Source organism: Pogona vitticeps, chromosome 1, assembly GCF_051106095.1.
Source record: "Pogona vitticeps strain Pit_001003342236 chromosome 1, PviZW2.1, whole genome shotgun sequence".
Classification (NCBI taxonomy): Eukaryota; Metazoa; Chordata; class Lepidosauria; order Squamata; family Agamidae; genus Pogona; species Pogona vitticeps.
The window spans coordinates 159,621,585-159,634,089 of record NC_135783.1 but is presented as its reverse complement, the minus strand read 5'-3'; the positions used below and the strand labels follow the sequence as shown (position 1 = coordinate 159,634,089).

The window sequence follows — 12,505 nt, the reverse complement described above, 5'->3', positions numbered from 1 at the left end:
AGACACTGCAGACTAAAACAACCGGAAAAATTGCCAGTAGCTGAACATGCCCTAAAGCAAGTTAGACATGAAATTCTATTTCAAAATACTGAAATACTGGACAACACCAGCAATCATTACGTTAGACTGCACAGGGAAGCCATTGAAATCCACAAACACCAATAAAACTTCAACAAAAAGAGGAAAGTTTGAAACTCAACAAAACTTGGCTACCAGCACTGAAAAATACAGTGTGCAAAAGGTCAACAAACTCTACCCAGCCACAAGGACTCGTGACCACTACACACAAAAGACCAACTAATGACACCCATCAATTACAGTGACAGATAATCTCTCCTCCTTATCACAACAATACATCCACAACAAGACAGACTTATCACCCATCTCCTGAAAAGGACAAAAGCTGATCTCAGAGCCATAAATACTCAACTCCCAAACAAACTGCACCAGAGCACAGAGTGCTGTCCTCTGGAGATGCCGGCCACAGAGAATGGCGAAACTTTACGAAGAACAACCTTCAAAACACCACCAAAGAGCCCAAAAAAACCACAACAACCATTAAATCAATCTATTAAAATATATTGGCTGAAATCCTGTTGTTCAGTTTAGTAAGTCACACTTCAGTAGGCCCACTCCTCATAAATTTCAGTGATTCAAATGGGCCTATTCAATTTCAGTTTACTAAGATTACAGCCATTATTTAGTTTCAACTGCAGATTTGTACCTGGATATTATCTAAAGTTCAAGTAGGATCTGAAACAATATGTGGTGAATCCCTGGCATCTCATAATGTTCCTGTTTCGAGCCAAAAGTGCTTGGAAGAAAAACCTTGACTTGATGTTCATAGTCTATGGAAAGGGTTGAGAAGGTTTCAGATGCAAGAAAAAGAAAACAGTAAATTTGTAACAGAAAGTTACAGCCCAGGTCAAGCAGTTCACTGGAGGGAGTCAAGCCACATATTTAAGAAATCAGCACAAATCAGTTCTGCCTGGGAGCCAGATTTCCTCTACTTGTGTTCACACCCAGCAATTTTCACCTAATTTCACTTCTTCCCCAAATGTACTGTCTTTTTGTTTTTAGTTCTCTCCCCTCCCCCCGGGGCCATTTGCTGTGTGTCAGAACAAAATCATGTAAATAGGCTTTCTAGAAAATGCCAGCCAGACCTTTGACACCAATAGGTATGCCAAACATATTATCATCCCTGTGGCATCACTCTTAAGAAAGGCTACATACATATAGAAATCTTCTCAAAACATTAGCTACAGGGTCACAAAGCCCTGGTTGAGTAGGGTTTGCATCCACACACAAAAAAATTTTTACATCAATATGACAGCTGGGCAAAGCCCCTTTGGACTGGTGCTAAATAACATTGGTGGTGGTAGGAAAGATTCCAGATCCCAGAGCTCTACAGTCAGGCACCTAAATTGTGGAAGTGGCTAGTCTGGAAGGCCCAAGATAGGCTGAGCTTGGCCTAGTTTCGAGATGGAAACATTGCTTGCAATACAACTACAGTACTGTCTACACTATTTCTAAATAACTAAACTAAAGACATCTTGTTTGGTCCATGTACAGCAAGATCAGTCTATCCTCTCGGCCTTAAGTTAACAATCCCCCATTAACTATTCCCAGAGCCTAAATTTCCTGGGAGAAAGCTGCATTAATACTATGTAACTTATTTCCAAGTAAACATGTACAAAATTGGGCTGCTACTTTTTCTCCTATCTCAACTTCCATCCCTTTCACTCTTTTCAGGGTGCAATCATAGGCACCATTACCTGAGAATAAATGTCACTGAAAAGGAATGAGACACACACACCCCCATTAACAGGCATAGACAGGATTACACCACATATTCTGCAATTTCCCTCTCCTAATCTGACTCTTTATGTTGGTTTCCATAGGTGGCAAGCCCAGCTGAGAACTATTGGTTCAGAAATCAATGTGGAGCGGGTAGAATGTGTGCACACTGTGGTCGGTTTGCCCTGTCATCCTGCTACTTCTTTCTTTTTGCTTTCTTTCCAAGTTTTTATTCATTTTCAGTAAGGGTAGGGGTTGGGGTGTGGATAGAGGGGAATAAGGAAAGGATGAAAAAGGATGGGGAAAACGTAAAATTTCAGAGAGCAAAAGATGTATTCTTACATCCACTTACTTAAAAAGGTAAAGGTTCCCCTTGACATTTAGTCCAGTCGTGTCAGACTCTAGGGCACGATGCTCATCCCCGTCTTCAAGCCGTAGAGCCAGCATTTTGTCCATAGACAGTTTCCGTGGTCAGGTGGCCAGTGCAACTAGACATGGAACAGTGTTACCTTCCTACCAAGGTAGTACCTATTTATCTACTTGCATTTTAACATGCTTTTGAACTGCTAGGTTGACAGGAGCTGGGACAAGCGACGGGAGCTCACTCCGTCTTGTGGATTCGATCTTATGACTGCTGGTCTTCTGACCTCGCAGCACAGAGGCTTCTGCGGTTTAAACCACAGCGCCACCACGTCCCCTTGCACCACGACGTCCCCTTTCCACTTAGTTATGCTAAAAAGGGAAATCACTCAAGTAAACAATATAACAATTTTTCCAGAACATCTATCATTCCTACTCTCTCCATTCCTTTGGACTTTCTCATACTTCTTTTATCTACAATCCATATTTCAGATCTAGTTTTTGAGTCCTTTTAGAGATGATCTTTCATTTAATGTTTTTCTTAGTACATCCATCTCATCCACTTCCAGTATTTTTTCTATCAGTTCCTCAAAATACAGTATCTCTTCTTTCTTCCAATATTTTCCATATCATATCCTTGCTGCCGTAATTACATGTATTATCAAATATCTCATTTCTTTATCTGCAATTTCAGTCAATATTCAACAGATTCCAGTTTAAATAGTATCACATAAAATAAGATTTTTTGTAACATCTCATGCATTGGTATCCAATAATTTTTTGCTTTCCTGTATGTCCACCAGATATGGTAAAAAGTACCCTCCTGCATTTTACATTTCCAACATTTGTTGGAGGTATTTCCATACATTTTAGACAATTTAATTGGAGTCATATGCCATCTATAAAACATCTTATGTATATTTTCTTTAACATTTACTGATTTTGTAAGTTTAATATTATTCTGCCAAATTTGTTCTCACTGTTCTAAACTGATATTATGACCAACATTTTGTACCCCTTTTATCACAGTCTTTCACCACTTCATTTTCCATTTTCATATTTAAGAGATATTCATACATTCTTTTATTTATCATTTGCCTCTAACAGTTTATCAAATATTGTTTGTTCTTCATAAAAAAACCATTATTTTATCTTTTGCATACCTAGAGTCTAATTGTAATCTCATCCACTAATCTAAAAAAATTTTCTGCTCCTCTGACTCCTCTCTAGTCTTTAGCTCCTCTACTTCCTCTCTAGTCTTTAATTCTCTTTTTCTTAAGCAAGTCTCTGTACCTCAGTCTTATTGAGTCCATTAAAGCAGGCTGTGTAAATGCTTCTAATGGCGATACCAAGCCTAGAATTTTACTATATATTTGTTTTTGTATCTTATTCCAAGCTGTAACAAAGCCATTAGTATCATGTGATTATTGAAGACTTTATACTCTTTAGCTTTTTGATACCATATAAAAGCATGCCATCCTAGATTAAGATCATGTCCCTCAAATTTAAGCAGTCTCTCATTATACAGAGTAATCCATTCCTTAATCTCTAACAGTACACAAGCCCTATAATGAATTTTCCAATTAGGAAGACCAAAGCCCGCCCTTTGTTTAGAGTCTTGTAACACTTTCATTCTGATCCTCATTTTTTTCCTGCTAAACAAATTTCATTATTTTTCTATTTAACTCCTTTAGAGGTGTTTGCTTTAACAACATTGGTATTGTCTAAAAGAGAAAGATCAGTTTAGGTAACACATTCATTTTAATTACCATTATTCTTCTCATCAATGAAAGTTGTATCTTATCCCACTTTTCCAAGTCTCTCTGTATCTGCTTGAAAAGTTTTATATAATTATCTTTTATCAGTGTACTTTTTTGTTTGTTATTTTATTCCCAAATATTTGATTGTTTTCTCCTCTCAAAGCCCATTGTGTTTGCCAATTTGTGAACCTCCTCTGTTCAGATATTCTTGCCTAAAATTTTTGTTTTCTTTCTATTCACTTTCGTTCCCGCCATTTCTCCAAAGTTTATTAGTGTTTCCATCAGTTCATCAATAGATTTACTGGGTTCTTCCAAAAGAAAGACTAAATCATCAGCAAATGCCTCTAATTTATATTCTTTTCCCCTTATTTTTAGCCCTCTCATGTTTTTGTTAGCCCTAAATTGCTCATTAAAGACTTCCAATGAAAGTATAAATAATAATGGGATAATGGGCAGCCCTGTACCTTTCTGTCTCTGTACCTTTCTGTATTTGAATATCTTCTGTAAAATCCACATTAATTTTAATTTAAGCTAACCTTATTCTTAGATTCCAGAATCTTCCAGAAGAAAAAGGTGAAGATACAGTGCAACTGATAACTACTTTTTAAAACTCACTTATGGAGGTACCACCAGAAGAAATACAGCAAAACATAGATATAGTAAGAAGAATCAACACAGCATATACCAGGAATAATAACCCCCCTCCAGAGAAATTCATGTTGAATTCATGAGAATGATATTTTACTATAAAAGGGAAAGGAATTAAGATTCTGAAACATATTCCATGGCAAATAAGACAGAAAAGAAGCCAATATGCAGAGCTGTTAAAGCTTTTGAGAGCAAATTCAATTACTTATAAATGGCTGATACCTGAAGCCATTCTTTTCCAATTTGAATCACAGAGATACAACATTAATTCAACAATGAAGGCAGAAGACTTTATGGGAAAAGGGGGAGGGAATGGTTAAGAAAGAAAGGAGAGAGAAAGATAGACAAGAAACAGGAAGAGGAACAATCAAGTGGTTCATCAGGATCAAGTTCAGGAGAAAGCACAAAATCTTGAGCAGAGAACCAAACAGGAACTACCAAAGGAATCCCTACTATGGAAACAAGAGGATCCAAGAGAAGGAAGGAAAAATTTAATAAAAATGGATCAAATGAGCAAAAAAACGACTTACAATTCTATCAGTTAATACAAATGGCCTAAATTCACCACAAAAACATAAAAGAATCTACCAACACTGTAAAAATTAAAATTAGGTATTATTTTTCTCCAAGAAACTCATGTGAAAAAAAACAGATCGAGTTATTAGAAAATAAAAAAATAGAATAATTACTTATAGCAGCAGAGTTAAGTAAGAAAAAGAGAGGTGTGGCAACGTATATATGAAAGGAACTGGACCCAAAATTAGTTTTTGCGTTTGAAGACGCGAGATACTAATGGTGGAAATCCAAAATGAGGCTTAAAAGGTGTTGATTGTGAATATACAGGTCCCCAATGAAAACCAAGAACTGTTTTATGATTATCTTCAAAAAGAAATGGCAAGGAGAGAATATGAGGATTATTGCATTTTGGGAGCCATTAATGCCATATCTGCTAGACATTTAGATATAAACCTAGGAGAAAGAAAGAAAACAACAAGAAGAAATATGTTACCAAAACCCTTCCTACAGTTAGCAGAAGAGCTTAATATGGTTAATATGGCTGATGCCAGGAGAACAAGATACCCAAGTGCAAGGGACTTTACATTTTACTCGGCTAGACATGAAAGCTGGTCAAGAATTGATGCATGCTGGATATCTCTAGGCTGGATGAAAGAAGTATTGGAAATAGACATTTTGCCTAACACATTTGCAGATCATAGTCCCATCTTAGTACAATTGGAAATGGGACCTAAATTTTCATATTAGAGACTAAATACAACTCTGCTGCTTCTTTCCAGACAGACCAATTTAATATCACTGGAAGGAGAAGCAGCAACAGATCAGCACAATCAGTTCTGCTAGGTTTTACCCGAAGAAGATGGTGAAAAAGAAAATCCTGCAAACTGGGTTGGGAAAGAGCTAACACAAAAGCAGTAGAACAGCATCTTTTCTACAACCTGACAGTTTTGTCCTTCTGGTCAGGCTGGTAGCCAAAAATGCCTAAGTGGGGAATGATTCTGGGGGCTACCAGGAGAACCCAGAGGCCTGGAAAACCTACATAAAATTCTAAATTGCATTAAAGAGCTCAGGTCAGATGTTGGCTTCGGCTTTGAGTACCTTATTACAGGACAACAAGGGAAAAGCTTTCAGAAAATTGTCAATATCAGTAGCACTTATTTTCATAGTCCACTTTTCCCTCAGTGGGTTCAATGGTGCATGACTCTCTTCTTTCGCACTTATTCTTTCAACAAGCAGATGAGGTAGATCAAGCTGACAGAAAGTTTCACAGCTCAATGGTAACTTGTATCTCTATCTCCAAGTCGCCATCTAACCCCTCTAGACATTACATTGACTCTCTTCCCCTGTCCTTACTTTTCCCTTCTGAAGCTTACTAACACAACACATCCTATTTTTACAATCCTAACTCCATGCACAGGATGTTTTAGGTTATTAGGGGCTCAAGTAGGCCACTTTAACCCCATCTTTTTTATTCAACATCTCATAAATCCTTGAATGAATCCACTGAACACAACCAAGAAAGCGCTTTAAAGACCGATATACTATGGCATAGGCTTTATGCCACAACAACATAACGTTTAAGGTACCACAAGACTTTTCATTGGTTTTGCCACCACAGACTAACACAGCTACACCCTTAAAACTATTAAAGTGGATCTGAATCTTTGTTGGGACATTTTATTTTGTTTTTAAATTTTCATTTTTTAAATTAAGATGCTAATATACTTCTCCACATCTAAGTAGTACAAATCAAGTATAGAAGAACCACTACTTTATTTTTGTAGCAATAATTTCTCACTGCCAACATGAAAGAAAATAAATCAAGCAAATTTACTGCAAAAGGGAACAAGAGGAACTGCCGCATTCTGCTTACTCAGAAGAAAACCACACATGAGGCAGTGAGACTTAGTAAGATTGGTTATGATTGTAAGTTGAAAGTTATACCAAATACATATGTTGTTACAGTGCAAGCATCAGGAAAGAACCAATCTAAAGTTCTGTTGCCCAATCCCATTGTTAAAAGATTTCTGATGGCTAATAACTTTTAGTATAAAATAGGTTTACTGATGAACTGGATTTGGACATTTTTAAATATAGAGCAATTAGCTCAAAAGGTTACCCACTGCAGCAGTATAAAGTGACAGACTAGAACTCAGAAGCCCTGGGCTCAAATCCTATCTGAGCCATGCAAGCTTACTGGGGAAGTGGAACTGATAAGACCACTCCTTAAAGATCTCACTTACCTTGAAAGCCCTGTGAGTGTTACTCTAAGTCAGTTCCAACTTGACAGCACGTAATAAAGAGACCTATAGCATCTGATCTATGAAGCATATTAATTATACATGGAGTCTCAATTGTGGGGTTCCACAGGGGTCGATCATCTCCCCAATGCTGTTTAACATCTTCATGAGGCCGCTGGGCGGGGTCATCAAAGGGTGTGGGGCATTGTGTCACCAGTACGCTGATGACACACAGCTCTACATCTCTTTTACTCCAACTTCAGTGGATGCCGTCCAGTCCCTCCAGCGCTGCCTGGACACCGTACTAGAATGGATGCAGTCAAATGGATTGAGGCTGAACCCAGACAAGACGGAGGTCTTGAGGGTGGGTGGCCCTCCCGTCAGCGGCATAGGTGACTCCCTTTCTTTTGGAGGGACAACCCTTGCCACAAAGAGTGAGGTCCGCAGCTTGGGGATACATCTGGACCCGGCGCTAACCATGGAAACCCAGGTGGCGTCCGTGGTCCGTTCTGCCTATTTTCATCTATGGCGGATTGCCCAGCTGCAGCCATATCTTGATCGGGGGGCCCTCACTACTCTAGTCCACGCGCTCCTCCCACCCAGATCTACCCGAGTCACCCGACATAGCCAGCAGGGACGGCTGAAGGGACTGACGCCGAGGGAGGCCCGGAAGGAGAAAACAAGAAACCGGGCCTTCTCGACGGTTGCCCCTCGGCTGTGGAACACACTTCCCACTGAAATTCGGCTGGCACCCTCACTGGGTGTGTTCAAAAACCAACTAAAAACATGGTTATTCAGACAGGCCTTCCCCCCAGTCACCTAAGTTCTTTTCCCCCCCTTTTTTCTGGTTCTTAATGTTGCCATCTTGGATAGTATTAATTATAATAATTGCATTATGCTAGTTATTTTCTACATTGTTTTAATGTGTTTTAATTTTTGTAAGCCGCCCCATGTAGACGTTGTCTAGAGGGGCGGGGTAAAAATTGAATAAATAAATAAATAAATAGAATAAATGATAAAGACGCAAAAAATGTTGTTTTATATCTATTGAGATACAGTAAAAGGGGCCAAAAGAATGAATCTTAGTTAATAAGCTAGAGATCATTTAATAGCTACCTGATGTGCTTAACTGGTAAAGTCAGCATAATGGTATACACATTTCTGATTCTGAAAAATGTTCTTCTGTTGTTTGCATTACTTTTTACTTGAGTGATGTGGTTTGTTTACTACAGAAACATTAAACTTTGATAAAGGTAAAAGTGAGGAAAATCCAACTTAATTAAACAGAAATTACTAAAAGTATACACATATACTAAACATGTTAATAATGGCATAAAATATACTTCTCACATCATCTGCTACACACTGGACCCTAGGGTAAAGTTTAATTCATATATCAATAGTATAAAACAGAAGAAAGAGCCTCGTGGCGCAGTGGTTAAAACGCTGTACTGCAGCTAAAACTGTGCTCACGACCCAGGGTTCAAATCCCAGGTAGCCGGCTCAAGGTTGACTCAGCCTTCTATCCTTCCGAGGTTGGTAAAATGAGTACCCAGCTTGCTGGGGGGGGGGGCAATGTGTAGCCTGTATAACTAAATTGTAAACCGCCCGGAGAGTGCTTGTAGCGTTATATAAGTCAAAAAAAAGAAAAGAATGGAATCAAAGCAAACAAGAAAAGTCAGCAAGAAGAATCAGGATGGTCTGGTGGATAAGAGTACTGAACTGCAATTTTGGGGTTGCAGGTTCAAATCTCCACTCCACCATTAATTTAAATGCTTGGCCTTGGGCATCTTGCTTTCTCATTCCCTCTCTCAAAGTCAACTGTTACTCTTCTCAAGAGGAATGGTGAGGATAAAGCAGGGTGGTAGAGAGCCATTTTCAGTACCCTGAATTCCCAGGCGGAAAGAATATTTAATTAATGAAGAAACAAACACTGAAGCCTGGGAACAATGCCATTAAAAGCATGCTGGAATAAAATTGCTTCAGCCTTTTCCCCAAATGTGTTAAGTGAAGCAAATTGCCAGTTCTCCCTCGGCACTGTACTCTGTAGTCCACATGCTGTTACCAAGGAGGTCTCTGTTCTTTGCATTTTGTAGCCTGCAACGATGCAGAATATTGGCTTTCATGTACACTAGCGATGGAAAGGTTTATGCAGGAGGAGATCTCCCACCCCCAGATCCCAAACAATGTCTGGCTTTAAAGATAAGGACAACGGACAATTTGGAGCCAATGCAACTACATAGCATCAATGTAAAAAGGCCAGAAGCAGAGGCTCATTATCAGTAGCAATCTTATGCTTTGCATCAAGAAAAACTTCCAGATATACTTCAAATCAATCATAAATCACCCCATTATAGTGGGGGTAGTTGGAGTGGTCTGGTTCACGCTTAAAAGATTCTTATCTCCATTGCAATCTATTTCATCCCTCAATTGAGCAATTCTTCCATTCACATGGATCAGTTTTTTCTCTACTGTGAGAAGGATCCAGGCAGGTCTTTGGATCACTCCAGTTGGACCTCCTTTAAATCAATTACACTCCCCTTCCCGCCCCCTTCCCCACTTTTTCCCACAGTCACCATTCAAAACTTTCCTTTTTTGTTGTTGTTAAATAAAGTGACATAGTGAAACAACAATGTATCTACCTAGCATGGTGTGCATAATACTTCTAATGTATCTTGTTTATCTGGAAGAGTACTGCATCAATAGGAAAATATATTTAAAAATGTTAAAGGGTAGAGTAAATTAATATAGAGGACAGGGGTTCTCCATAATCTTTATCAATGCCACAAACTACCAAATAAGTCACACAGTTGTGCCTCAGATAACACTGCCCACAGCTCTATTTTGGTGTGGACTAACCATCTGCAAGGGCTACTGAGGAGGCTAATTAGGAGCACTCCAAATTGCACCAAAAACCCTGCAATCTTACTGCTGGGCCAAAAAGGAGCCAGGCAGCTCTAAAAAGGAATAGGGTGGATCACTCTAAGTCAAAACATGTGTGGACACCGCAAACCAATAGCATCAAAAGTGACCCAATTCTGCAAGTGCAGGTGTACCCTTATTCAGAAAAAATGGATGTCTGCTTGGAGAGAAGCAAGTCCCACTGAAATAACTTTAACTCTAAAACAGCTGGGATGTGGAGATAGAAGGTCACTAAGCAGCACACTTTTAAACTATGTACCTGGAGTCTATAAAAGCTTTATTAAAGAGACTATCAAAATGACTAAGCAATGCTTCAAAATACCAAAACATCTTATTTATTTATTTTATTGATTGACTGATTTCTATATCGCCCATCTGGCAGCCAAGGCCACTCAACAACTAAACAGTAACAATAACATAATAGCAAAGAACTCAACAACATCCATAAAATATAAATGTGCAAAATAAAAATAACATAAAATACAACGAAAAAACATAATACAGTAAAATAAACTAACATGAAAAGCACAGTGGTAGGTTAGATGTTAAGTTCCCACTCCCTGATTCATTATAGCATCAAGATGTGTGTGTGTTGTTTTTTTAATCTGGAAAGGCTTGCCTAAAGAACCAGGTTTTTAGTGGGTTTTTTAAAGGTGCCCATTGAAGGGGCCAGCCGGATTTTGAGTGTGAGGCTGTTCCTTAATTGCGGAGCAACCAGCGAGAAGGCCCGATTTCTGCTGATTGTTTTCCGGGCCTCTCTTGGGGTCAGAATTCTCAGCCACCCTGTGTGAGATTATCTTACAAGGATGGGCAGATCTTAACATCTTACCCACTCCTTATTCCAGCTGGGTATATAAACCATTGGAACCATTCAGATAACAGTGACAGTATTTTAAAAGTCAAGGCACTGCAAATGCATTCTCCTCCTAAACATTCAACAAAACCAGCGGAGGTTGGTGGGGATAATTTCCACTCACCAGGCTGGACTAAAGGAAAGAAACTGAAACTTTATTCTGTTTTGTTCCACTTATACATTTTAATATATACACACTAATGTTTACCCAGTTACTCAAATTATATTAAGTAGCACAAGAGCTTTTGCCAGAAGCGTTCCCTTGAGTTGAGAGCACAGGTTTCCTACAGCTCACCTTAGCTCATCCGCCTTACCAAGGAGGCTTCCAGCAAAAAAAGGCAAATGCGCACATCCGCATTGGTAACACTAAACACGCGTGTTATGTTTAGTGTTCTGCGGAACGCGCGTGCATGAACCACGCTCGGCAGCAGAACAGGGGAAGATGGGGCGCGAAGAAGCCCCAAAGAGCAAAGTTGAAGCTGACAGGACGTTACGACAACAGAACACAACACCGTCAACAGAAGAAGACCCGCCGGCTGCCGGACATTAAGACCAAGTGAGGAAATTGTCACTGGTCGTTCCGTGTCCTTCCTTGCCCTCGCGGATACTTGGAACTCTCTTTCTCCCCCCGCCCCGACCCGCGACCCGCCTCCTTGAAGCTCACCCTTCGAGAAAAGCAAAAGACCCCACGCAGAGCAGCGTCGGCCGGCTGAAGGCGGCGACAGCAGCACCTCCTCCTCGCAAGCCCGGGATTTTTTTCTCCCCAGGGCGCGCGCTTTCCTCTCGTCACTTGGCAACCAGCGGAGCAAAAGCTCGTTGTTCAGGGGAGGCGGGAAAGACCCGCCCCATTTCGTCTCGACTTCATTCGTGCGCGCGCAAGAAGAGCGAGGCAAGCGAGCACAGAGATAAAACATGATAGAACCTTTGCGGAGTTCTAAACTATTGAATCTAAAGGGGGAGAAAAAAGACAAGACAAAACCACGTGGCACCTTAAAGACTGACTATCATATAACTACTATATAATAGTTATACAACAGTTAAGTCTTTAAGGTGCCACGTCGTTTTGTCTTGTTTGGTTTCTTTCGATTTTGCCTGATGTGCTGGCACAGACTTAACAGGGCTACCTCTTCTAAAACTAGGCTATGGAAGTTAACGGAGGTTGCACTGATGATCTGACACTGAATTAATTTTGCATTCCGTTTGATAGTATTCAGAAACTTAAATAAATAGGAATAAACTTTTGTTCCCTTTTGGACGTTTGTTGCTCTTCAAAGAAATCAGTTCAGAAATCCAGCTTTTAGAAATACACTAGCTGTGACTGGGCAGCAGCATCTTAATTCAGAAAGAAAATGTAGAATTAAACAAGGACATTCCTTACTGCATCTTTTAAGCAATATTCGAAAAACATG

General features: G+C 39.6%; 1 protein-coding gene across 5 annotated transcripts in view; it reads right to left on the bottom strand.

The window, feature by feature from the left end:
- The window catches only part of WDPCP (WD repeat containing planar cell polarity effector), a 280,521-nt gene extending 268,626 nt beyond the window's left edge, over positions 1 to 11,895 (bottom strand). For 4 of the 5 annotated variants that reach the window (XR_012088494.2, XM_073003877.2, XM_073003880.2 and 1 more), the window contains exon 1: positions 11,761 to 11,895. The gene's annotated coding sequence lies outside the window, so the exon portion shown is untranslated. The remainder of the gene's footprint in view (positions 1 to 11,760) is intronic. The other variant, XM_073003871.2, reaches the window with a different exon arrangement.
- Between the last annotated feature and the right edge of the window lie 610 nt (positions 11,896 to 12,505).